Below are 26,767 nucleotides of genomic sequence, written 5' to 3' on the forward strand. Positions count from 1 at the left end.
CTGATTGGCTGTTTCCAGGGTAACTGACTGCCCAGTTTCCAGGGTAACTGATCACCCTGTTTCCAGGTTAACTGATCGCCCTGTTTCTGGGGTAACTGACTGCCCTGTTTCCATGGTAACTGACCACCCTGTTTCCAGGGTAACTGACTGCCATGTTTCCAGGGTAACTGACATCCCTGTTTCCGTGGAAACTGACTGCCCAGTTTCCAGGGTAACTGATCAACCTGTTTCCGGGATAACTGACTGCCCTTTTTCCAGGGTAACTGACTGGCTGTTACCAGGGTAACTGACTGCCCAGTTTCCAGGGTAACTCATCACCCTGTTTCCAGGGTAACTGATCGCCCTGTTTCTGGGGTAACTGATTGCCCAGTTTCCGGGGTAACTGACCGCCCTGTTTCCAGGATAACTGATCACCCAGTTTCCGGGGTAACTGACCACCCTGTTTCCAGGGTAACTGACCACCCTGTTTCCAGGATAACTGACTGCCCTGTTTCCAGGGTAACTGACTGCCCTGTTTCCGGGGTAACTGATCTACCTGCTTCAGGGGTAAATGACTGCCCTGTTTTCAGGACAACAGACCGCCCTATTTCCGGGGTAACTGAACGCCCTGTTTCCAGGATAACTGAATGCCCTGTTTCCAGGATAACTGAATGCTCTGTTTCCAGGGTAACTGACTGCCCTGTTTCCAGGGTAACTAACCGCCCTGTTCCCAGGGTAACTGATCTCCCTGTTTCCGGGGTAACTGACCGCCCTGTTTCCAGGATAACTGACTGCCCTGTTTCCAGGATAACTGACTGCCCTGTTTCCAGGGTAACTGACTGCCCTGTTTCCACGGTAACTGACCGCCCTGTTTCCGGGATAACTGACTGCCCAGTTTCCAGGGTAAATGTACACCCTTTTTCCGGGATAACTGACTGCCCTGTTTCCAGGGTAACTGACCACCCTGTTTCCAGGATAACTGAATGCCCTGTTTCCAGGGTAACTGACTGCCCAGTTCCCGGGGTAACTGACTGCCCTGTTTCCAGGGTAACTGACTGCCCTGTTTCCGGGGAAACTGACTGCCCTGTTTCCAGGGTAAATGACTGCCCTGTTTCCGGGGTAACTGACCGCCCTGTTTCCAGGATAACTGACTGCCCTATTTCCAGGATAACTGACTGCCCTGTTTGCAGGTTAACTGACCGCCCTGCTTCCGGGGTAAATGACCGCCCTGTTTCCAGGATAACTGACCGCCCTATTTCCGGGGTAACTGACCGCCCTGTTTCCAGGATAACTGACTGCCCTGTTTCCAGGTTAACTGACTGCACTGTTTCCACGATAACTGACCGCCCTGTTTACGGGATAACTGACTGCCCTGTTTCCAGGGTAACTGATCACCCTGTTTCCGGGGTAACTGACTGCCCTGTTTCCAGGGTAACTGACTGCCCAGTTTCCAGGGTAACTGACTGCCCTGTTTCCGGGGTAACTGACTGTCCTGTTTCCCGGGTAACTGACTGCCCAGTTTCCAGGGTAAATGATCACCCAGTTTCCGGGATAACTGACTGCCCTGTTTCCAGGGTAACTGACTGCCCAGTTTCCAGGGTAACTGACTGCCCTGTTTCCGGGGTAACTGACTGTCCTGTTTCCCGGGTAACTGACTGCCCAGTTTCCAGGGTAAATGATCACCCTGTTTCCAGGATAACTGACCGCCCTGATTCCGGGATAACTGACTGCCCTGTTAACAGGGTAACTGACTGCCCTGTTTCCGGGGTAACTGACTGCCCTGTTTCCAGGGTAACTGATCACCCTGTTTCCGGGATAACTGACTGCCCTGTTTCCGGGATAACTGACTGCCCTGTTTCCAGGGTAACTGACTGCCCTGTTTCCCGGGTAACTGACTGCCCAGTTTCCAGGGTAACTGATCACCCTGTTTCCAGGATAACTGAACCGCCCTGTTTCCGGGACAACTGACTGCCCTATGTACAGGGTAACTGACTGCCCTGTTTCCGGGGTAACTGACTGCCCTGTTTCCAGGGTAACTGATCACCCTATTTCCGGGATAACTGACTGCCCTGTTTCCGGGATAACTGACTGCCCTGTTTCCAGGGTAACTTACTGCCCTGTTTCCGGGGTAACTGACTGCCCTGTTTCCAGGCTAACTGACTGCCTTGTTTCCAGGATAACTGATCACCCTGTTTCCGGGGGAACTGACTAATCTGTTTCCAGGGTTACTGACCGCCCTGTTTCCGGGGTAACTGACTGCCCTGTTTCCGGGGTAACTGACCGCCCTGTTTCCAGGATAACTGATCACCCTGTTTCCGGGGTAACTGACCACCCTGTTTCCAGGGTAACTGACTGGCTGTTTCCAGGGTAACTGACTGGCTGTTTCCAGGGTAACTTACTGCCCTGTTTCCGGGGTAACTGACTGCCCTGTTTCCAGGCTAACTGACTGCCTTGTTTCCAGGATAACTGACTGCCCTGTTTCCAGGGTAGCTGATTGGCTGTTTCCAGGGTAACTGACTGCCCAGTTTCCAGGGTAACTGATCACCCTGTTTCCAGGTTAACTGATCGCCCTGTTTCTGGGGTAACTGACTGCCCTGTTTCCATGGTAACTGACCACCCTGTTTCCAGGGTAACTGACTGCCATGTTTCCAGGGTAACTGACATCCCTGTTTCCGTGGAAACTGACTGCCCAGTTTCCAGGGTAACTGATCAACCTGTTTCCGGGATAACTGACTGCCCTTTTTCCAGGGTAACTGACTGGCTGTTACCAGGGTAACTGACTGCCCAGTTTCCAGGGTAACTCATCACCCTGTTTCCAGGGTAACTGATCGCCCTGTTTCTGGGGTAACTGACTGCCCTGTTTCCGGGGTAACTGACCGCCCTGTTTCCAGGATAACTGATCACCCAGTTTCCGGGGTAACTGACCACCCTGTTTCCAGGGTAACTGACCACCCTGTTTCCAGGATAACTGACTGCCCTGTTTCCAGGGTAACTGACTGCCCTGTTTCCGGGGTAACTGATCTACCTGCTTCAGGGGTAAATGACTGCCCTGTTTTCAGGACAACAGACCGCCCTATTTCCGGGGTAACTGAACGACCTGTTTCCAGGATAACTGAATGCCCTGTTTCCAGGATAACTGAATGCTCTGTTTCCAGGGTAACTGACTGCCCTGTTTCCAGGGTAACTAACCGCCCTGTTCCCGGGGTAACTGATCTCCCTGTTTCCGGGGTAACTGACCGCCCTGTTTCCAGGATAACTGACTGCCCTGTTTCCAGGATAACTGACTGCCCTGTTTCCAGGGTAACTGACTGCCCTGTTTCCACGGTAACTGACCGCCCTGTTTCCGGGATAACTGACTGCCCAGTTTCCAGGGTAAATGTACACCCTTTTTCCGGGATAACTGACTGCCCTGTTTCCAGGGTAACTGACCACCCTGTTTCCAGGATAACTGAATGCCCTGTTTCCAGGGTAACTGACTGCCCAGTTCCCGGGGTAACTGACTGCCCTGTTTCCAGGGTAACTGACTGCCCTGTTTCCGGGGAAACTGACTGCCCTGTTTCCAGGGTAAATGACTGCCCTGTTTCCGGGGTAACTGACCGCCCTGTTTCCAGGATAACTGACTGCCCTATTTCCAGGATAACTGACTGCCCTGTTTGCAGGTTAACTGACCGCCCTGCTTCCGGGGTAAATGACAGCCCTGTTTCCAGGATCACTGACCGCCCTATTTCCGGGGTAACTGACCGCCCTGTTTCCAGGATAACTGACTGCCCTGTTTCCAGGTTAACTGACTGCACTGTTTCCACGATAACTGACCGCCCTGTTTACGGGATAACTGACTGCCCTGTTTCCAGGGTAACTGATCACCCTGTTTCCGGGGTAACTGACTGCCCTGTTTCCAGGGTAACTGACCACCCTGTTTCCGGGGTAACTGACTGCCCTGTTTCCATGGTAACTGACCACCCTGTTTCCAGGGTAACTGACTGCCATGATTCCATGGTAACTGACCACCCTGTTTCCGTGGAAACTGACTGCCCAGTTTCCAGGGTAACTGATCAACCTGTTTCCGGGATAACTGACTGCCCTGTTTCCAGGATAACTGATCACCCTGTTTCCGGGGTAACTGACCACCCTGTTTCCAGGGTAACTGACTGCCTTGTTTCCAGGATAACTGACTGCCCTGTTTCCAGGGTAACTGACTGGCTGTTTCCAGGGTAACTGACCGCCCTGTTTCCGGGATAACTGACTGCCCAGTTTCCAGGGTAAATGTACACCCTTTTTCCGGGATAACTGACTGCCCTGTTGCCAGGGTAACTGACCACCCTGTTTCCAGGATAACTGAATGCCCTGTTTCCAGGGTAACTGACTGCCCAGTTCCCGGGGTAACTGACTGCCCTGTTTCCAGGGTAACTGACTGCCCTTTTTCCGGGATAACTGACTGCCCTGTTTCCGGGGTAACTGACCGCCCTGTTTCCAGGATAACTGACTGCCCTATTTCCAGGATAACTGACTGCCCTGTTTGCAGGTTAACTGACCGCCCTGCTTCCGGGATAACTGACAGCCCAGTTTCCAGGGTAACTGATCACCCTGTTTCCGGGGTAACTGACTGCCCTGTTTCCAGGGTAACTGACCACCCTGTTTCCGGGGTAACTGACTGCCCTGTTTCCATGGTAACTGACCACCCTTTTTCCAGGGTAACTGACTGCCATGTTTCCAGCGTAACTGACCACCCTGTTTCCGTGGAAACTGACTGCCCAGTTTCCAGGGTAACTGATCAACCTGTTTCCGGGATAACTGACTGCCCTTTTTCCAGGGTAACTGACTGGCTGTTACCAGGGTAACTGACTGCCCAGTTTCCAGGGTAACTCATCACCCTGTTTCCAGGGTAACTGATCGCCCTGTTTCTGGGGTAACTGACCGCCCAGTTTCCGGGGTAACTGACCACCCTGTTTCCAGGGTAACTGACCACCCTGTTTCCAGGATAACTGACTGCCCTGTTTCCAGGGTAACTGACTGCCCTGTTTCCGGGGTAACTGATCTACCTGCTTCAGGGGGAAATGACTGCCCTGTTTTCAGGACAACAGACCGCCCTATTTCCGGGGTAACTGAACGCCCTGTTTCCAGGATAACTGAATGCCCTGTTTCCAGGATAACTGAATGCTCTGTTTCCAGGGTAACTGACTGCCCTGTTTCCAGGGTAACTAACCGCCCTGTTCCCGGGGTAACTGATCTCCCTGTTTCCGGGGTAACTGACCGCCCTGTTTCCAGGAAAACTGACTGCCCTGTTTCCAGGATAACTGACTGCCCTGTTTCCAGGGTAACTGACTGCCCTGTTTCCACGGTAACTGACCGCCCTGTTTCCGGGATAACTGACTGCCCAGTTTCCAGGGTAAATGTACACCCTTTTTCCGGGATAACTGACTGCCCTGTTTCCAGGGTAACTGACCACCCTGTTTCCAGGATAACTGAATGCCCTGTTTCCAGGGTAACTGACTGCCCAGTTCCCGGGGTAACTGACTGCCCTTTTTCCAGGGTAACTGACTGCCCTGTTTCCGGGGAAACTGACTGCCCTGTTTCCAGGGTAACTGACTGCCCTGTTTCCGGGGTAACTGACCGCCCTGTTTCCAGGATAACTGACTGCCCTATTTCCAGGATAACTGACTGCCCTGTTTGCAGGTTAACTGACCGCCCTGCTTCCGGGGTAAATGACCGCCCTGTTTCCAGGATAACTGACCGCCCTATTTCCGGGGTAACTGACCGCCCTGTTTCCAGGATAACTGACTGCCCTGTTTCCAGGTTAACTGAATGCACTGTTTCCACGATAACTGACCGCCCTGTTTACGGGATAACTGACTGCCCTGTTTCCAGGGTAACTGATCACCCTGTTTCCGGGGTAACTGACTGCCCTGTTTCCAGGGTAACTGACCACCCTGTTTCCGGGGTAACTGACTGCCCTGTTTCCATGGTAACTGACCACCCTGTTTCCAGGGTAACTGACTGCCATGATTCCATGGTAACTGACCACCCTGTTTCCGTGGAAACTGACTGCCCAGTTTCCAGGGTAACTGATCAACCTGTTTCCGGGATAACTGACTGCCCTGTTTCCACGATAACTGATCACCCTGTTTCCGGGGTAACTGACCACCCTGTTTCCAGGGTAACTGACTGCCTTGTTTCCAGGATAACTGACTGCCCTGTTTCCAGGGTAACTGACTGGCTGTTTCCAGGGTAACTTACTGCCCTGTTTCCGGGGTAACTGACTGCCCTATTTCCAGGCTAACTGACTGCCTTGTTTCCAGGATAACTGACTGCCCTGTTTCCAGGGTAGCTGACTGGCTGTTTCCAGGGTAACTGACTGCCCAGTTTCCAGGGTAACTGATCACCCTGTTTCCAGGTTAACTGATCGCCCTGTTTCTGGGGTAACTGACTGCCCTGTTTCCATGGTAACTGACCACCCTGTTTCCAGGGTAACTGACTGCCATGTTTCCAGGGTAACTGACATCCCTGTTTCCGTGGAAACTGACTGCCCAGTTTCCAGGGTAACTGATCAACCTGTTTCCGGGATAACTGACTGCCCTTTTTCCAGGGTAACTGACTGGCTGTTACCAGGGTAACTGACTGCCCAGTTTCCAGGGTGACTCATCACCCTGTTTCCAGGGTAACTGATCGCCCTGTTTCTGGGGTAACTGACTGCCCTGTTTCCGGGGTAACTGACCGCCCTGTTTCCAGGATAACTGATCACCCAGTTTCCGGGGTAACTGACCACCCTGTTTCCAGGATAACTGACTGCCCTGTTTCCAGGGTAACTGACTGCCCTGTTTCCGGGGTAACTGATCTACCTGCTTCAGGGGTAAATGACTGCCCTGTTTTCAGGACAACAGACCGCCCTATTTCCGGGGTAACTGACCGCCCTGTTTCCAGGATAACTGAATGCCCTGTTTCCAGGATAACTGACTGCCCTGTTTCCAGGTTAACTGAATGCTCTGTTTCCAGGGTAACTGACTGCCCTGTTTCCAGGGTAACTAACCGCCCTGTTCCCGGGGTAACTGATCTCCCTGTTTCCGGGGTAACTGACTGCCCTGTTTCCAGGGTAACTGACTGCCCTGTTTCCACGGTAACTGACCGCCCTGTTTCCGGGATAACTGACTGCCCAGTTTCCAGGGTAAATGTACACCCTTTTTCCGGGATAACTGACTGCCCTGTTTCCAGGGTAACTGACCACCCTGTTTCCAGGATAACTGAATGCCCTGTTTCCAGGGTAACTGACTGCCCAGTTCCCGGGGTAACTGACTGCCCTGTTTCCAGGGTAACTGACTGCCCTGTTTCCGGGGAAACTGACTGCCCTGTTTCCAGGGTAACTGAATGCCCAGTTTCCAGTGTAACAGATCACCCTTTTTCCGGGATAACTGACTGCCCTGTTTCCGGGGTAACTGACCGCCCTGTTTCCAGGATAACTGACTGCCCTATTTCCAGGATAACTGACTGCCCTGTTTGCAGGTAAACTGACCGCCCTGCTTCCGGAGGAACTGACCGCCCTGTTTCCAGGATAACTGACTGCCCTGTTTCCAGGTTAACTGACTGCACTGTTTCCACGATAACTGACCGCCCTGTTTCCGGGATAACTGACAGCCCAGTTTCCAGGGTAACTGATCACCCTGTATCCGGGGTAACTGACTGCCCTGTTTCCAGGGTAACTGACCACCCTGTTTCCGGGGTAACTGACTGCCCTGTTTCCATGGTAACTGACCACCCTTTTTCCAGGGTAACTGACTGCCATGTTTCCAGGGTAACTGACCACCCTGTTTCCGTGGAAACTGACTGCCCAGTTTCCAGGGTAACTGATCAACCTGTTTCCGGGATAACTGACTGCCCTTTTTCCAGGGTAACTGACTGGCTGTTACCAGGGTAACTGACTGCCCAGTTTCCAGGGTAACTCATCACCCTGTTTCCAGGGTAACTGATCGCCCTGTTTCAGGGGTAACTGACCGCCCAGTTTCCGGGGTAACTGACCACCCTGTTTCCAGGGTAACTGACCACCCTGTTTCCAGGATAACTGACTGCCCTGTTTTCAGGACAACAGACCGCCCTATTTCCGGGGTAACTGAACGCCCTGTTTCCAGGATAACTGAATGCCCTGTTTCCAGGATAACTGACTGCCCTGTTTCCAGGTTAACTGAATGCTCTGTTTCCAGGGTAACTGACTGCCCTGTTTCCAGGGTAACTAACCGCCCTGTTCCCGGGGTAACTGATCTCCCTGTTTCCGGGGGAACTGTCAGCCCTGTTTCCATGATAATTGACCGCCCTGTTTCCAGGATAACTGACTGCCCTGTTTCCAGGGTAACTGACTGCCCTGTTTCCGGGGTAACTGACTGCCCTGTTTCCAGGCTAACTGACTGCCTTGTTTCCAGGATAACTGACTGCCCTGTTTCCAGGGTAGCTGACTGGCTGTTTCCAGGGTAACTGACTGCCCAGTTTCCAGGGTAACTGATCACCCTGTTTCCAGGTTAACTGATCGCCCTGTTTCTGGGGTAACTGACTGCCCTGTTTCCATGGTAACTGACCACCCTGTTTCCAGGGTAACTGACTGCCATGTTTCCAGGGTAACTGACCACCCTGTTTCCGTGGAAACTGACTGCCCAGTTTCCAGGGTAACTGATCAACCTGTTTCCGGGATAACTGACTGCCCTTTTTCCAGGGTAACTGACTGGCTGTTACCAGGGTAACTGACTGCCCAGTTTCCAGGGTGACTCATCACCCTGTTTCCAGGGTAACTGATCGCCCTGTTTCTGGGGTAACTGACTGCCCTGTTTCCGGGGTAACTGACCGCCCTGTTTCCAGGATAACTGATCACCCAGTTTCCGGGGTAACTGACCACCCTGTTTCCAGGATAACTGACTGCCCTGTTTCCAGGGTAACTGACTGCCCTGTTTCCGGGGTAACTGATCTACCTGCTTCAGGGGTAAATGACTGCCCTGTTTTCAGGACAACAGACCGCCCTATTTCCGGGGTAACTGACCGCCCTGTTTCCAGGATAACTGAATGCCCTGTTTCCAGGATAACTGACTGCCCTGTTTCCAGGTTAACTGAATGCTCTGTTTCCAGGGTAACTGACTGCCCTGTTTCCAGGGTAACTAACCGCCCTGTTCCCGGGGTAACTGATCTCCCTGTTTCCGGGGTAACTGACTGCCCTGTTTCCAGGGTAACTGACTGCCCTGTTTCCACGGTAACTGACCGCCCTGTTTCCGGGATAACTGACTGCCCAGTTTCCAGGGTAAATGTACACCCTTTTTCCGGGATAACTGACTGCCCTGTTTCCAGGGTAACTGACCACCCTGTTTCCAGGATAACTGAATGCCCTGTTTCCAGGGTAACTGACTGCCCAGTTCCCGGGGTAACTGACTGCCCTGTTTCCAGGGTAACTGACTGCCCTGTTTCCGGGGAAACTGACTGCCCTGTTTCCAGGGTAACTGAATGCCCAGTTTCCAGTGTAACAGATCACCCTTTTTCCGGGATAACTGACTGCCCTGTTTCCGGGGTAACTGACCGCCCTGTTTCCAGGATAACTGACTGCCCTATTTCCAGGATAACTGACTGCCCTGTTTGCAGGTAAACTGACCGCCCTGCTTCCGGAGGAACTGACCGCCCTGTTTCCAGGATAACTGACTGCCCTGTTTCCAGGTTAACTGACTGCACTGTTTCCACGATAACTGACCGCCCTGTTTCCGGGATAACTGACAGCCCAGTTTCCAGGGTAACTGATCACCCTGTATCCGGGGTAACTGACTGCCCTGTTTCCAGGGTAACTGACCACCCTGTTTCCGGGGTAACTGACTGCCCTGTTTCCATGGTAACTGACCACCCTTTTTCCAGGGTAACTGACTGCCATGTTTCCAGGGTAACTGACCACCCTGTTTCCGTGGAAACTGACTGCCCAGTTTCCAGGGTAACTGATCAACCTGTTTCCGGGATAACTGACTGCCCTTTTTCCAGGGTAACTGACTGGCTGTTACCAGGGTAACTGACTGCCCAGTTTCCAGGGTAACTCATCACCCTGTTTCCAGGGTAACTGATCGCCCTGTTTCAGGGGTAACTGACCGCCCAGTTTCCGGGGTAACTGACCACCCTGTTTCCAGGGTAACTGACCACCCTGTTTCCAGGATAACTGACTGCCCTGTTTCCAGGGTAACTGACTGCCCTGTTTCCGGGGTAACTGATCTACCTGCTTCAGGGGGAAATGACTGCCCTGTTTTCAGGACAACAGACCGCCCTATTTCCGGGGTAACTGAACGCCCTGTTTCCAGGATAACTGAATGCCCTGTTTCCAGGATAACTGACTGCCCTGTTTCCAGGTTAACTGAATGCTCTGTTTCCAGGGTAACTGACTGCCCTGTTTCCAGGGTAACTAACCGCCCTGTTCCCGGGGTAACTGATCTCCCTGTTTCCGGGGGAACTGTCAGCCCTGTTTCCATGATAATTGACCGCCCTGTTTCCAGGATAACTGACTGCCCTGTTTCCAGGGTAACTGACTGCCCTGTTCCCACGGTAACTGACCGCCATGTTTCCGGGATAACTGACTGCCCAGTTTCCAGGGTAAATGTACACCCTGTTTCCGGGATAACTGACTGCCCTGTTTCCAGGGTAACTGACCACCCTGTTTCCAGGATAACTGAATGCCCTGTTTCCAGGGTAACTGAATGCCCAGTTTCCAGTGTAACAGATCACCCTTTTTCCGGGATAACTGACTGCCCTGTTTCCGGGGTAACTGACCGCCCTGTTTCCAGGATAACTGACTGCCCTATTTCCAGGATAACTGACTGCCCTGTTTGCAGGTTAACTGACCGCCCTGCTTCCGGGGTAACTGACCGCCCTGTTTCCAGGACAACTGACTGCCCTGTTTCCGGGGTAACAGACCGCCGTGTTTCCGGGATAACTGACTGCCCTGTTTCCGGGATAACTGACTGCCCTTTTTCCAGGGTAACTGATCACCCAGTTTCCGGGATAACTGACTGCCCTGTTTCCAGGGTAACTGACTGCCCAGTTTCGAGGGTAACTGACTGCCCTGTTTCCGGGGTAACTGACTGTCCTGTTTCCCGGGTAACTGACTGCCCAGTTTCCAGGGTAACTGATCACCCTGTTTCCATGATAACTGACCGCCCTGATTCCGGGATAACTGACTGCCCTGTTTACAGGGTAACTGACTGCCCTGTTTCCGGGGTAACTGACTGCCCTGTTTCCAGGGTAACTGATCACCCTGTTTCCGGGATAACTGACTGCCCTGTTTCCGGGATAACTGACTGCCCTGTTTCCAGGGTAACTGACTGCCCTGTTTCCCGGGTAACTGACTGCCCAGTTTCCAGGGTAACTGATCACCCTGTTTCCAGGATAACTGAACCGCCCTGTTTCCGGGACAACTGACTGCCCTGTTTCCAGGGTAACTGATCACCCTATTTCCGGGATAACTGACTGCCCTGTTTCCGGGATAACTGACTGCCCTGTTTCCAGGGTAACTTACTGCCCTGTTTCCGGGGTAACTGACTGCCCTGTTTCCAGGCTAACTGACTGCCCTGTTCCCACGGTAACTGACCGCCCTGTTTCCGGGATAACTGACTGCCCAGTTTCCAGGGTAAATGTACACCCTGTTTCCGGGATAACTGACTGCCCTGTTTCCGGGATAGATCACTGCGCTGTTTCCAGGGTAACTGACTGCCCTGTTTCCGGGGTCACTGATCACCCTATTTCTGGGGTAACTGACTAACCTGTTTCCAAGGTGACTGACTGCCCAGTTTCCAGGGTAACTGATCACCCTTTTTCCGGGATAACTGACTGCCCTGTTTCCAGGGTAACTGACCACCCTGTTTCCAGGATAACTGAATGCCCTGTTTCCAGGGTAACTGACTGCCCAGTTCCCGGGGTAACTGACTGCCCTGTTTCCAGGGTAACTGACTGCCCTGTTTCCGGGGAAACTGACTGCCCTGTTTCCAGGGTAACTGAATGCCCAGTTTCCAGTGTAACAGATCACCCTTTTTCCGGGATAACTGACTGCCCTGTTTCCGGGGTAACTGACCGCCCTGTTTCCAGGATAACTGACTGCCCTATTTCCAGGATAACTGACTGCCCTGTTTGCAGGTTAACTGACCGCCCTGCTTCCGGGGTAACTGACCGCCCTGTTTCCAGGATAACTGACTGCCCTGTTTCCGGGGTAACAGACCGCCGTGTTTCCGGGATAACTGACTGCCCTGTTTCCGGGATAACCGACTGCCCTTTTTCCAGGGTAACTGATCACCCAGTTTCCGGGATAACTGACTGCCCTGTTTCCAGGGTAACTGACTGCCCAGTTTCCAGGGTAACTGACTGCCCTGTTTCCGGGGTAACTGACTGTCCTGTTTCCCGGGTAACTGACTGCCCAGTTTCCAGGGTAACTGATCACCCTGTTTCCAGGATAACTGAACCGCCCTGTTTCCGGGACAACTGACTGCCCTGTTTCCAGGGTAACTGATCACCCTATTTCCGGGATAACTGACTGCCCTGTTTCCGGGATAACTGACTGCCCTGTTTCCGGGATAACTGACTGCCCTGTTTCCAGGGTAACTTACTGCCCTGTTTCCGGGGTAACTGACTGCCCTGTTTCCAGGCTAACTGACTGCCCAGTTTCCAGGATAACTGATCACCCTGTTTCCGGGGGAACTGACTAATCTGTTTCCAGGGTTACTGACCGCCCTGTTTCCGGGGTAACTAACTGCCCTGTTTCCGGGGTAACTGACCGCCCTGTTTCCAGGATAACTGATCACCCTGTTTCCGGGGTAACTGACCACCCTGTTTCCAGGGTAACTGACTGCCTTGTTTCCAGGATAACTGAATGCCCTGTTTCCAGGGTAACTGACTGGCTGTTTCCAGGGTAACTGACTGGCTGTTTCCAGGGTAACTTACTGCCCTGTTTCCGGGGTAACTGACTGCCCTGTTTCCAGGCTAACTGACTGCCTTGTTTCCAGGATAACTGACTGCCCTGTTTCCAGGGTAACTGACTGGCTGTTTCCAGGGTAACTGACTGCCCAGTTTCCAGGGTAACTGATCACCCTGTTTCCAGGGTAACTGATCGCCCTGTTTCTGGGGTAACTGACTGTCCTGTTTCCATGGTAACTGACCACCCTGTTTCCAGGGTAACTGACTGCCATGTTTCCAGGGTAACTGACCACCCTGTTTCCGTGGAAACTGACTGCCCAGTTTCCAGGGTAACTGATCAACCTGTTTCCGGGATAACTGACTGCCCTTTTTCCTGGGTAACTGACTGGCTGTTACCAGGGTAACTGACTGCCCAGTTTCCAGGGTAACTCATCACCCTGTTTCCAGGGTAACTGATCGCCCTGTTTCTGGGGTAACTGACTGCCCTGTTTCCGGGGTAACTGACCGCCCTGTTTCCAGGATAACTGATCACCCAGTTTCCGGGGTAACTGACCACCCTGTTTCCAGGGTAACTGACCACCCTGTTTCCAGGATAACTGACTGCCCTGTTTCCAGGGTAACTGACTGCCCTGTTTCCGGGGTAACTGATCTACCTGCTTCAGGGGTAAATGACTGCCCTGTTTTCAGGACAACAGACCGCCCTATTTCCGGGGTAACTGATCACCCTGTTTCCAGGATAACTGACTGCCCTGTTTCCAGGATAACTGAATGCTCTGTTTGCAGGGTAACTGACTGCCCTGTTTCCAGGGTAACTGAATGCTCTGTTTCCAGGATAACTGAATGCTCTGTTTCCAGGGTAACTGACTGCCCTGTTTCCAGGGTAACTAACCGCCCTGTTCCCGGGGTAACTGATCTCCCTGTTTCCGGGGTAACTGACCGCCCTGTTTACATGATAATTGACTGCTCTGTTTCCAGGGTAACTGACAGCCCTGTTTCCAGGGTAACTAACCGCCCTGTTCCCGGGGTAACTGATCTCCCTGTTTCCGGGGTAACTGACCACCCTGTTTCCAGGATAACTGAATGCCCGGTTTCCAGGGTAACTGACTGCCCTGTTTCCACGGTAACTGACCGCCCTGTTTCCGGGATAACTGACTGCCCAGTTTCCAGGGTAAATGTACACCCTTTTTCCGGGATAACTGACTGCCCTGTTTCCAGGGTAACTGACCACCCTGTTTCCAGGATAACTGAATGCCCTGTTTCCAGGGTAACTGACTGCCCTGTTTCCGGGGAAACTGACTGCCCTGTTTCCAGGGTAACTGAATGCCCAGTTTCCAGTGTAACAGATCACCCTTTTTCCGGGATAACTGACTGCCCTGTTTCCGGGGTAACTGAGTGCCCTGTTTCCAGGATAACTGACTGCCCTATTTCCGGGGTAACAGACCGCCGTGTTTCCGGGATAACTGACTGCCCTGTTTCCGGGATAACTGACTGCCCTTTTTCCAGGGTAACTGATCACCCAATTTCCGGGATAACTGACTGCCCAGTTTCCAGGATAACTGACCGCCCTGATTCTGGGATAACTGACTGCCCTGTTTACAGGGTAACTGACTGCCCTGTTTCCGGGGTAACTGACTGCCCTGTTTCCAGGGTAACTGATCACCCTGTTTCCGGGATAACTGACTGCCCTGTTTCCGGGATAACTGACTGCCCTGTTTCCAGGGTAACTGACTGCCCTGTTTCCCGGGTAACTGACTACCCAGTTTCCAGGGTAACTGATCACCCTGTTTCCAGGATAACTGAACCGCCCTGTTTCCGGGACAACTGACTGCCCTATGTACAGGGCAACTGACTGCCCTGTTTCTGGGATAACTGACTGCCCTGTTTCCAGGGTAACTTACTGCCCTGTTTCCGGGGTAACTGACTGCCCTGTTTCCAGGCTAACTGACTGCCTTGTTTCCAGGATAACTGATCACCCTGTTTCCGGGGGAACTGCCTAATCTGTTTCCAGGGTTACTGACCGCCCTGTTTCCGGGGTAACTGACTGCCCTGTTTCCGGGGTAACTGACCGCCCTGTTTCCAGGATAACTGATCACCCTGTTTCCGGGGTAACTGACCACCCTGTTTCCAGGGTAACTGACTGCCTTGTTTCCAGGATAACTGACTGCCCTGTTTCCAGGGTAACTGACTGGCTGTTTCCAGGGTAACTGACTGGCTGTTTCCAGGGTAACTGACTGCCCTGTTTCCGGGGTAACTGACTGCCCTGTTTCCAGGGTAACTGATCACCCTGTTTCCGGGATAACTGACTGCCCTGTTTCCGGGATAACTGACTGCCCTGTTTCCAGGGTAACTGATTGCCCTGTTTCCCGGGTAACTGACTGCCCAGTTTCCAGGGTAACTGATCACCCTGTTTCCAGGATAACTGAACCGCCCTGTTTCCGGGACAACTGTCTGCCCGATGTACAGGGTAACTGACTGCCCTGTTTCCGGGGTAACTGACTGCCCTATTTCCAGGGTAACTGATCACCCTATTTCCGGGATAACTGACTGCCCTCTTTCCGGGGTAACTGACTGCCCTGTTTCCAGGCTAACTGACTGCCTTGTTTCCAGGATAACTGAGTGCCCTGTTTCCAGGGTAACTCACTGGCTGTTTCCAGGGTAACTGACTGCCCAGTTTCCAGGGTAACTGATCACCCTGTTTCCAGGGTAACTGAACACCCTTTTTCCGGGATAACTGACTGCCCAGTTTCCAGGGTAAATGTACACCCTTTTTCCGGGATAACTGACTGCCCTGTTGCCAGGGTAACTGACCACCCTGTTTCCAGGATAACTGAATGCCCTGTTTCCAGGGTAACTGACTGCCCAGTTCCCGGGGTAACTGACTGCCCTGTTTCCAGGGTAACTGACTGCCCTTTTTCCGGGATAACTGACTGCCCTGTTTCCGGGGTAACTGACCGCCCTGTTTCCAGGATAACTGACTGCCCTATTTCCAGGATAACTGACTGCCCTGTTTGCAGGTTAACTGACCGCCCTGCTTCCGGGATAACTGACAGCCCAGTTTCCAGGGTAACTGATCACCCTGTTTCCGGGGTAACTGACTGCCCTGTTTCCAGGGTAACTGACCACCCTGTTTCCGGGGTAACTGACTGCCCTGTTTCCATGGTAACTGACCACCCTTTTTCCAGGGTAACTGACTGCCATGTTTCCAGGGTAACTGACCACCCTGTTTCCGTGGAAACTGACTGCCCAGTTTCCAGGGTAACTGATCAACCTGTTTCCGGGATAACTGACTGCCCTTTTTCCAGGGTAACTGACTGGCTGTTACCAGGGTAACTGACTGCCCAGTTTCCAGGGTAACTCATCACCCTGTTTCCAGGGTAACTGATCGCCCTGTTTCTGGGGTAACTGACCGCCCAGTTTCCGGGGTAACTGACCACCCTGTTTCCAGGGTAACTGACCACCCTGTTTCCAGGATAACTGACTGCCCTGTTTCCAGGGTAACTGACTGCCCTGTTTCCGGGGTAACTGATCTACCTGCTTCAGGGGGAAATGACTGCCCTGTTTTCAGGACAACAGACCGCCCTATTTCCGGGGTAACTGAACGCCCTGTTTCCAGGATAACTGAATGCCCTGTTTCCAGGATAACTGAATGCTCTGTTTCCAGGGTAACTGACTGCCCTGTTTCCAGGGTAACTAACCGCCCTGTTCCCGGGGTAACTGATCTCCCTGTTTCCGGGGTAACTGACCGCCCTGTTTCCAGGATAACTGACTGCCCTGTTTCCAGGGTAACTGACTGCCCTGTTTCCACGGTAACTGACCGCCCTGTTTCCGGGATAACTGACTGCCCAGTTTCCAGGGTAAATGTACACCCTTTTTCCGGGATAACTGACTGCCCTGTTTCCAGGGTAACTGACCACCCTGTTTCCAGGATAACTGAATGCCCTGTTTCCAGGGTAACTGACTGCCCAGTTCCCGGGGTAACTGACTGCCCTTTTTCCAGGGTAACTGACTGCCCTGTTTCCGGGGAAACTGACTGCCCTGTTTCCAGGGTAACTGACTGCCCTGTTTCCGGGGTAACTGACCGCCCTGTTTCCAGGATAACTGACTGCCCTATTTCCAGGATAACTGACTGCAGTGTTTGCAGGTTAACTGACCGCCCTGCTTCCGGGGTAAATGACCGCCCTGTTTCCAGGATAACTGACCGCCCTATTTCCGGGGTAACTGACCGCCCTGTTTCCAGGATAACTGACTGCCCTGTTTCCAGGTTAACTGAATGCACTGTTTCCACGATAACTGACCGCCCTGTTTACGGGATAACTGACTGCCCTGTTTCCAGGGTAACTGATCACCCTGTTTCCGGGGTAACTGACTGCCCTGTTTCCAGGGTAACTGACCACCCTGTTTCCGGGGTAACTGACTGCCCTGTTTCCATGGTAACTGACCACCCTGTTTCCAGGGTAACTGACTGCCATGATTCCATGGTAACTGACCACCCTGTTTCCGTGGAAACTGACTGCCCAGTTTCCAGGGTAACTGATCAACCTGTTTCCGGGATAACTGACTGCCCTGTTTCCACGATAACTGATCACCCTGTTTCCGGGGTAACTGACCACCCTGTTTCCAGGGTAACTGACTGCCTTGTTTCCAGGATAACTGACTGCCCTGTTTCCAGGGTAACTGACTGGCTGTTTCCAGGGTAACTTACTGCCCTGTTTCCGGGGTAACTGACTGCCCTGTTTCCAGGCTAACTGACTGCCTTGTTTCCAGGATAACTGACTGCCCTGTTTCCAGGGTAGCTGACTGGCTGTTTCCAGGGTAACTGACTGCCCAGTTTCCAGGGTAACTGATCACCCTGTTTCCAGGTTAACTGATCGCCCTGTTTCTGGGGTAACTGACTGCCCTGTTTCCATGGTAACTGACCACCCTGTTTCCAGGGTAACTGACTGCCATGTTTCCAGGGTAACTGACCACCCTGTTTCCGTGGAAACTGACTGCCCAGTTTCCAGGGTAACTGATCAACCTGTTTCCGGGATAACTGACTGCCCTTTTTCCAGGGTAACTGACTGGCTGTTACCAGGGTAACTGACTGCCCAGTTTCCAGGGTGACTCATCACCCTGTTTCCAGGGTAACTGATCGCCCTGTTTCTGGGGTAACTGACTGCCCTGTTTCCGGGGTAACTGACTGCCCTGTTTCCAGGGTAACTGACTGCCCTGTTTCCGGGGTAACTGATCTACCTGCTTCAGGGGTAAATGACTGCCCTGTTTTCAGGACAACAGACCGCCCTATTTCCGGGGTAACTGACCGCCCTGTTTCCAGGATAACTGAATGCCCTGTTTCCAGGATAACTGACTGCCCTGTTTCCAGGTTAACTGAATGCTCTGTATCCAGGGTAACTGACTGCCCTGTTTCCAGGGTAACTAACCGCCCTGTTCCCGGGGTAACTGATCTCCCTGTTTCCGGGGTAACTGACTGCCCTGTTTCCAGGGTAACTGACTGCCCTGTTTCCACGGTAACTGACCGCCCTGTTTCCGGGATAACTGACTGCCCAGTTTCCAGGGTAAATGTACACCCTTTTTCCGGGATAACTGACTGCCCTGTTTCCAGGGTAACTGACCACCCTGTTTCCAGGATAACTGAATGCCCTGTTTCCAGGGTAACTGACTGCCCAGTTCCCGGGGTAACTGACTGCCCTGTTTCCAGGGTAACTGACTGCCCTGTTTCCGGGGAAACTGACTGCCCTGTTTCCAGGGTAACTGAATGCCCAGTTTCCAGTGTAACAGATCACCCTTTTTCCGGGATAACTGACTGCCCTGTTTCCGGGGTAACTGACCGCCCTGTTTCCAGGATAACTGACTGCCCTATTTCCAGGATAACTGACTGCCCTGTTTGCAGGTAAACTGACCGCCCTGCTTCCGGAGGAACTGACCGCCCTGTTTCCAGGATAACTGACTGCCCTGTTTCCAGGTTAACTGACTGCACTGTTTCCACGATAACTGACCGCCCTGTTTCCGGGATAACTGACAGCCCAGTTTCCAGGGTAACTGATCACCCTGTATCCGGGGTAACTGACTGCCCTGTTTCCAGGGTAACTGACCACCCTGTTTCCGGGGTAACTGACTGCCCTGTTTCCATGGTAACTGACCACCCTTTTTCCAGGGTAACTGACTGCCATGTTTCCAGGGTAACTGACCACCCTGTTTCCGTGGAAACTGACTGCCCAGTTTCCAGGGTAACTGATCAACCTGTTTCCGGGATAACTGACTGCCCTTTTTCCAGGGTAACTGACTGGCTGTTACCAGGGTAACTGGCTGCCCAGTTTCCAGGGTAACTCATCACCCTGTTTCCAGGGTAACTGATCGCCCTGTTTCAGGGGTAACTGACCGCCCAGTTTCCGGGGTAACTGACCACCCTGTTTCCAGGGTAACTGACCACCCTGTTTCCAGGATAACTGACTGCCCTGTTTCCAGGGTAACTGACTGCCCTGTTTCCGGGGTAACTGATCTACCTGCTTCAGGGGGAAATGACTGCCCTGTTTTCAGGACAACAGACCGCCCTATTTCCGGGGTAACTGAACGCCCTGTTTCCAGGATAACTGAATGCCCTGTTTCCAGGATAACTGACTGCCCTGTTTCCAGGTTAACTGAATGCTCTGTTTCCAGGGTAACTGACTGCCCTGTTTCCAGGGTAACTAACCGCCCTGTTCCCGGGGTAACTGATCTCCCTGTTTCCGGGGGAACTGTCAGCCCTGTTTCCATGATAATTGACCGCCCTGTTTCCAGGATAACTGACTGCCCTGTTTCCAGGGTAACTGACTGCCCTGTTTCCGGGGTAACTGACTGCCCTGTTTCCAGGCTAACTGACTGCCTTGTTTCCAGGATAACTGACTGCCCTGTTTCCAGGGTAGCTGACTGGCTGTTTCCAGGGTAACTGACTGCCCAGTTTCCAGGGTAACTGATCACCCTGTTTCCAGGTTAACTGATCGCCCTGTTTCTGTGGTAACTGACTGCCCTGTTTCCATGGTAACTGACCACCCTGTTTCCAGGGTAACTGACTGCCATGTTTCCAGGGTAACTGACCACCCTGTTTCCGTGGAAACTGACTGCCCAGTTTCCAGGGTAACTGATCAACCTGTTTCCGGGATAACTGACTGCCCTTTTTCCAGGGTAACTGACTGGCTGTTACCAGGGTAACTGACTGCCCAGTTTCCAGGGTGACTCATCACCCTGTTTCCAGGGTAACTGATCGCCCTGTTTCTGGGGTAACTGACTGCCCTGTTTCCGGGGTAACTGACCGCCCTGTTTCCAGGATAACTGATCACCCAGTTTCCGGGGTAACTGACCACCCTGTTTCCAGGATAACTGACTGCCCTGTTTCCAGGGTAACTGACTGCCCTGTTTCCGGGGTAACTGATCTACCTGCTTCAGGGGTAAATGACTGCCCTGTTTTCAGGACAACAGACCGCCCTATTTCCGGGGTAACTGACCGCCCTGTTTCCAGGATAACTGAATGCCCTGTTTCCAGGATAACTGACTGCCCTGTTTCCAGGTTAACTGAATGCTCTGTTTCCAGGGTAACTGACTGCCCTGTTTCCAGGGTAACTAACCGCCCTGTTCCCGGGGTAACTGATCTCCCTGTTTCCGGGGTAACTGACTGCCCTGTTTCCAGGGTAACTGACTGCCCTGTTTCCACGGTAACTGACCGCCCTGTTTCCGGGATAACTGACTGCCCAGTTTCCAGGGTAAATGTACACCCTTTTTCCGGGATAACTGACTGCCCTGTTTCCAGGGTAACTGACCACCCTGTTTCCAGGATAACTGAATGCCCTGTTTCCAGGGTAACTGACTGCCCAGTTCCCGGGGTAACTGACTGCCCTGTTTCCAGGGTAACTGACTGCCCTGTTTCCGGGGAAACTGACTGCCCTGTTTCCAGGGTAACTGAATGCCCAGTTTCCAGTGTAACAGATCACCCTTTTTCCGGGATAACTGACTGCCCTGTTTCCGGGGTAACTGACCGCCCTGTTTCCAGGATAACTGACTGCCCTATTTCCAGGATAACTGACTGCCCTGTTTGCAGGTAAACTGACCGCCCTGCTTCCGGAGGAACTGACCGCCCTGTTTCCAGGATAACTGACTGCCCTGTTTCCAGGTTAACTGACTGCACTGTTTCCACGATAACTGACCGCCCTGTTTCCGGGATAACTGACAGCCCAGTTTCCAGGGTAACTGATCACCCTGTATCCGGGGTAACTGACTGCCCTGTTTCCAGGGTAACTGACCACCCTGTTTCCGGGGTAACTGACTGCCCTGTTTCCATGGTAACTGACCACCCTTTTTCCAGGGTAACTGACTGCCATGTTTCCAGGGTAACTGACCACCCTGTTTCCGTGGAAACTGACTGCCCAGTTTCCAGGGTAACTGATCAACCTGTTTCCGGGATAACTGACTGCCCTTTTTCCAGGGTAACTGACTGGCTGTTACCAGGGTAACTGACTGCCCAGTTTCCAGGGTAACTCATCACCCTGTTTCCAGGGTAACTGATCGCCCTGTTTCAGGGGTAACTGACCGCCCAGTTTCCGGGGTAACTGACCACCCTGTTTCCAGGGTAACTGACCACCCTGTTTCCAGGATAACTGACTGCCCTGTTTCCAGGGTAACTGACTGCCCTGTTTCCGGGGTAACTGATCTACCTGCTTCAGGGGGAAATGACTGCCCTGTTTTCAGGACAACAGACCGCCCTATTTCCGGGGTAACTGAACGCCCTGTTTCCAGGATAACTGAATGCCCTGTTTCCAGGATAACTGACTGCCCTGTTTCCAGGTTAACTGAATGCTCTGTTTCCAGGGTAACTGACTGCCCTGTTTCCAGGGTAACTAACCGCCCTGTTCCCGGGGTAACTGATCTCCCTGTTTCCGGGGGAACTGTCAGCCCTGTTTCCATGATAATTGACCGCCCTGTTTCCAGGATAACTGACTGCCCTGTTTCCAGGGTAACTGACTGCCCTGTTCCCACGGTAACTGACCGCCATGTTTCCGGGATAACTGACTGCCCAGTTTCCAGGGTAAATGTACACCCTGTTTCCGGGATAACTGACTGCCCTGTTTCCAGGGTAACTGACCACCCTGTTTCCAGGATAACTGAATGCCCTGTTTCCAGGGTAACTGAATGCCCAGTTTCCAGTGTAACAGATCACCCTTTTTCCGGGATAACTGACTGCCCTGTTTCCGGGGTAACTGACCGCCCTGTTTCCAGGATAACTGACTGCCCTATTTCCAGGATAACTGACTGCCCTGTTTGCAGGTTAACTGACCGCCCTGCTTCCGGGGTAACTGACCGCCCTGTTTCCAGGACAACTGACTGCCCTGTTTCCGGGGTAACAGACCGCCGTGTTTCCGGGATAACTGACTGCCCTGTTTCCGGGATAACTGACTGCCCTTTTTCCAGGGTAACTGATCACCCAGTTTCCGGGATAACTGACTGCCCTGTTTCCAGGGTAACTGACTGCCCAGTTTCGAGGGTAACTGACTGCCCTGTTTCCGGGGTAACTGACTGTCCTGTTTCCCGGGTAACTGACTGCCCAGTTTCCAGGGTAACTGATCACCCTGTTTCCATGATAACTGACCGCCCTGATTCCGGGATAACTGACTGCCCTGTTTACAGGGTAACTGACTGCCCTGTTTCCGGGGTAACTGACTGCCCTGTTTCCAGGGTAACTGATCACCCTGTTTCCGGGATAACTGACTGCCCTGTTTCCGGGATAACTGACTGCCCTGTTTCCAGGGTAACTGACTGCCCTGTTTCCCGGGTAACTGACTGCCCAGTTTCCAGGGTAACTGATCACCCTGTTTCCAGGATAACTGAACCGCCCTGTTTCCGGGACAACTGACTGCCCTGTTTCCAGGGTAACTGATCACCCTATTTCCGGGATAACTGACTGCCCTGTTTCCGGGATAACTGACTGCCCTGTTTCCAGGGTAACTTACTGCCCTGTTTCCGGGGTAACTGACTGCCCTGTTTCCAGGCTAACTGACTGCCCTGTTCCCACGGTAACTGACCGCCCTGTTTCCGGGATAACTGACTGCCCAGTTTCCAGGGTAAATGTACACCCTGTTTCCGGGATAACTGACTGCCCTGTTTCCGGGATAGATCACTGCGCTGTTTCCAGGGTAACTGACTGCCCTGTTTCCGGGGTCACTGATCACCCTATTTCTGGGGTAACTGACTAACCTGTTTCCAAGGTGACTGACTGCCCAGTTTCCAGGGTAACTGATCACCCTTTTTCCGGGATAACTGACTGCCCTGTTTCCAGGGTAACTGACCACCCTGTTTCCAGGATAACTGAATGCCCTGTTTCCAGGGTAACTGACTGCCCAGTTCCCGGGGTAACTGACTGCCCTGTTTCCAGGGTAACTGACTGCCCTGTTTCCGGGGAAACTGACTGCCCTGTTTCCAGGGTAACTGAATGCCCAGTTTCCAGTGTAACAGATCACCCTTTTTCCGGGATAACTGACTGCCCTGTTTCCGGGGTAACTGACCGCCCTGTTTCCAGGATAACTGACTGCCCTATTTCCAGGATAACTGACTGCCCTGTTTGCAGGTTAACTGACCGCCCTGCTTCCGGGGTAACTGACCGCCCTGTTTCCAGGATAACTGACTGCCCTGTTTCCGGGGTAACAGACCGCCGTGTTTCCGGGATAACTGACTGCCCTGTTTCCGGGATAACTGACTGCCCTTTTTCCAGGGTAACTGATCACCCAGTTTCCGGGATAACTGACTGCCCTGTTTCCAGGGTAACTGACTGCCCAGTTTCCAGGGTAACTGACTGCCCTGTTTCCGGGGTAACTGACTGTCCTGTTTCCCGGGTAACTGACTGCCCAGTTTCCAGGGTAACTGATCACCCTGTTTCCAGGATAACTGAACCGCCCTGTTTCCGGGACAACTGACTGCCCTGTTTCCAGGGTAACTGATCACCCTATTTCCGGGATAACTGACTGCCCTGTTTCCGGGATAACTGACTGCCCTGTTTCCGGGATAACTGACTGCCCTGTTTCCAGGGTAACTTACTGCCCTGTTTCCGGGGTAACTGACTGCCCTGTTTCCAGGCTAACTGACTGCCCAGTTTCCAGGATAACTGATCACCCTGTTTCCGGGGGAACTGACTAATCTGTTTCCAGGGTTACTGACCGCCCTGTTTCCGGGGTAACTAACTGCCCTGTTTCCGGGGTAACTGACCGCCCTGTTTCCAGGATAACTGATCACCCTGTTTCCGGGTTAACTGACCACCCTGTTTCCAGGGTAACTGACTGCCTTGTTTCCAGGATAACTGAATGCCCTGTTTCCAGGGTAACTGACTGGCTGTTTCCAGGGTAACTGACTGGCTGTTTCCAGGGTAACTTACTGCCCTGTTTCCGGGGTAACTGACTGCCCTGTTTCCAGGCTAACTGACTGCCTTGTTTCCAGGATAACTGACTGCCCTGTTTCCAGGGTAACTGACTGGCTGTTTCCAGGGTAACTGACTGCCCAGTTTCCAGGGTAACTGATCACCCTGTTTCCAGGGTAACTGATCGCCCTGTTTCTGGGGTAACTGACTGTCCTGTTTCCATGGTAACTGACCACCCTGTTTCCAGGGTAACTGACTGCCATGTTTCCAGGGTAACTGACCACCCTGTTTCCGTGGAAACTGACTGCCCAGTTTCCAGGGTAACTGATCAACCTGTTTCCGGGATAACTGACTGCCCTTTTTCCTGGGTAACTGACTGGCTGTTACCAGGGTAACTGACTGCCCAGTTTCCAGGGTAACTCATCACCCTGTTTCCAGGGTAACTGATCGCCCTGTTTCTGGGGTAACTGACTGCCCTGTTTCCGGGGTAACTGACCGCCCTGTTTCCAGGATAACTGATCACCCAGTTTCCGGGGTAATTGACCACCCTGTTTCCAGTGTAACTGACCACCCTGTTTCCAGGATAACTGACTGCCCTGTTTCCAGGGTAACTGACTGCCCTGTTTCCGGGGTAACTGATCTACCTGCTTCAGGGGTAAATGACTGCCCTGTTTTCAGGACAACAGACCGCCCTATTTCCGGGGTAACTGATCACCCTGTTTCCAGGATAACTGACTGCCCTGTTTCCAGGATAACTGAATGCTCTGTTTGCAGGGTAACTGACTGCCCTGTTTCCAGGGTAACTGAATGCTCTGTTTCCAGGATAACTGAATGCTCTGTTTCCAGGGTAACTGACTGCCCTGTTTCCAGGGTAACTAACCGCCCTGTTCCCGGGGTAACTGATCTCCCTGTTTCCGGGGTAACTGACCGCCCTGTTTACATGATAATTGACTGCTCTGTTTCCAGGGTAACTGACAGCCCTGTTTCCAGGGTAACTAACCGCCCTGTTCCCGGGGTAACTGATCTCCCTGTTTCCGGGGTAACTGACCACCCTGTTTCCAGGATAACTGAATGCCCGGTTTCCAGGGTAACTGACTGCCCTGTTTCCACGGTAACTGACCGCCCTGTTTCCGGGATAACTGACTGCCCAGTTTCCAGGGTAAATGTACACCCTTTTTCCGGGATAACTGACTGCCCTGTTTCCAGGGTAACTGACCACCCTGTTTCCAGGATAACTGAATGCCCTGTTTCCAGGGTAACTGACTGCCCTGTTTCCGGGGAAACTGACTGCCCTGTTTCCAGGGTAACTGAATGCCCAGTTTCCAGTGTAACAGATCACCCTTTTTCCGGGATAACTGACTGCCCTGTTTCCGGGGTAACTGAGTGCCCTGTTTCCAGGATAACTGACTGCCCTATTTCCGGGGTAACAGACCGCCGTGTTTCCGGGATAACTGACTGCCCTGTTTCCGGGATAACTGACTGCCCTTTTTCCAGGGTAACTGATCACCCAATTTCCGGGATAACTGACTGCCCAGTTTCCAGGATAACTGACCGCCCTGATTCTGGGATAACTGACTGCCCTGTTTACAGGGTAACTGACTGCCCTGTTTCCGGGGTAACTGACTGCCCTGTTTCCAGGGTAACTGATCACCCTGTTTCCGGGATAACTGACTGCCCTGTTTCCGGGATAACTGACTGCCCTGTTTCCAGGGTAACTGACTGCCCTGTTTCCCGGGTAACTGACTACCCAGTTTCCAGGGTAACTGATCACCCTGTTTCCAGGATAACTGAACCGCCCTGTTTCCGGGACAACTGACTGCCCTATGTACAGGGCAACTGACTGCCCTGTTTCTGGGATAACTGACTGCCCTGTTTCCAGGGTAACTTACTGCCCTGTTTCCGGGGTAACTGACTGCCCTGTTTCCAGGCTAACTGACTGCCTTGTTTCCAGGATAACTGATCACCCTGTTTCCGGGGGAACTGCCTAATCTGTTTCCAGGGTTACTGACCGCCCTGTTTCCGGGGTAACTGACTGCCCTGTTTCCGGGGTAACTGACCGCCCTGTTTCCAGGATAACTGATCACCCTGTTTCCGGGGTAACTGACCACCCTGTTTCCAGGGTAACTGACTGCCTTGTTTCCAGGATAACTGACTGCCCTGTTTCCAGGGTAACTGACTGGCTGTTTCCAGGGTAACTGACTGGCTGTTTCCAGGGTAACTGACTGCCCTGTTTCCGGGGTAACTGACTGCCCTGTTTCCAGGGTAACTGATCACCCTGTTTCCGGGATAACTGACTGCCCTGTTTCCGGGATAACTGACTGCCCTGTTTCCAGGGTAACTGATTGCCCTGTTTCCCGGGTAACTGACTGCCCAGTTTCCAGGGTAACTGATCACCCTGTTTCCAGGATAACTGAACCGCCCTGTTTCCGGGACAACTGTCTGCCCGATGTACAGGGTAACTGACTGCCCTGTTTCCGGGATAACTGACTGCCCTATTTCCAGGGTAACTGATCACCC

This window comes from Heterodontus francisci, chromosome 38 (assembly GCF_036365525.1).
Source record: "Heterodontus francisci isolate sHetFra1 chromosome 38, sHetFra1.hap1, whole genome shotgun sequence".
Taxonomy (NCBI): domain Eukaryota; kingdom Metazoa; phylum Chordata; class Chondrichthyes; order Heterodontiformes; family Heterodontidae; genus Heterodontus; species Heterodontus francisci.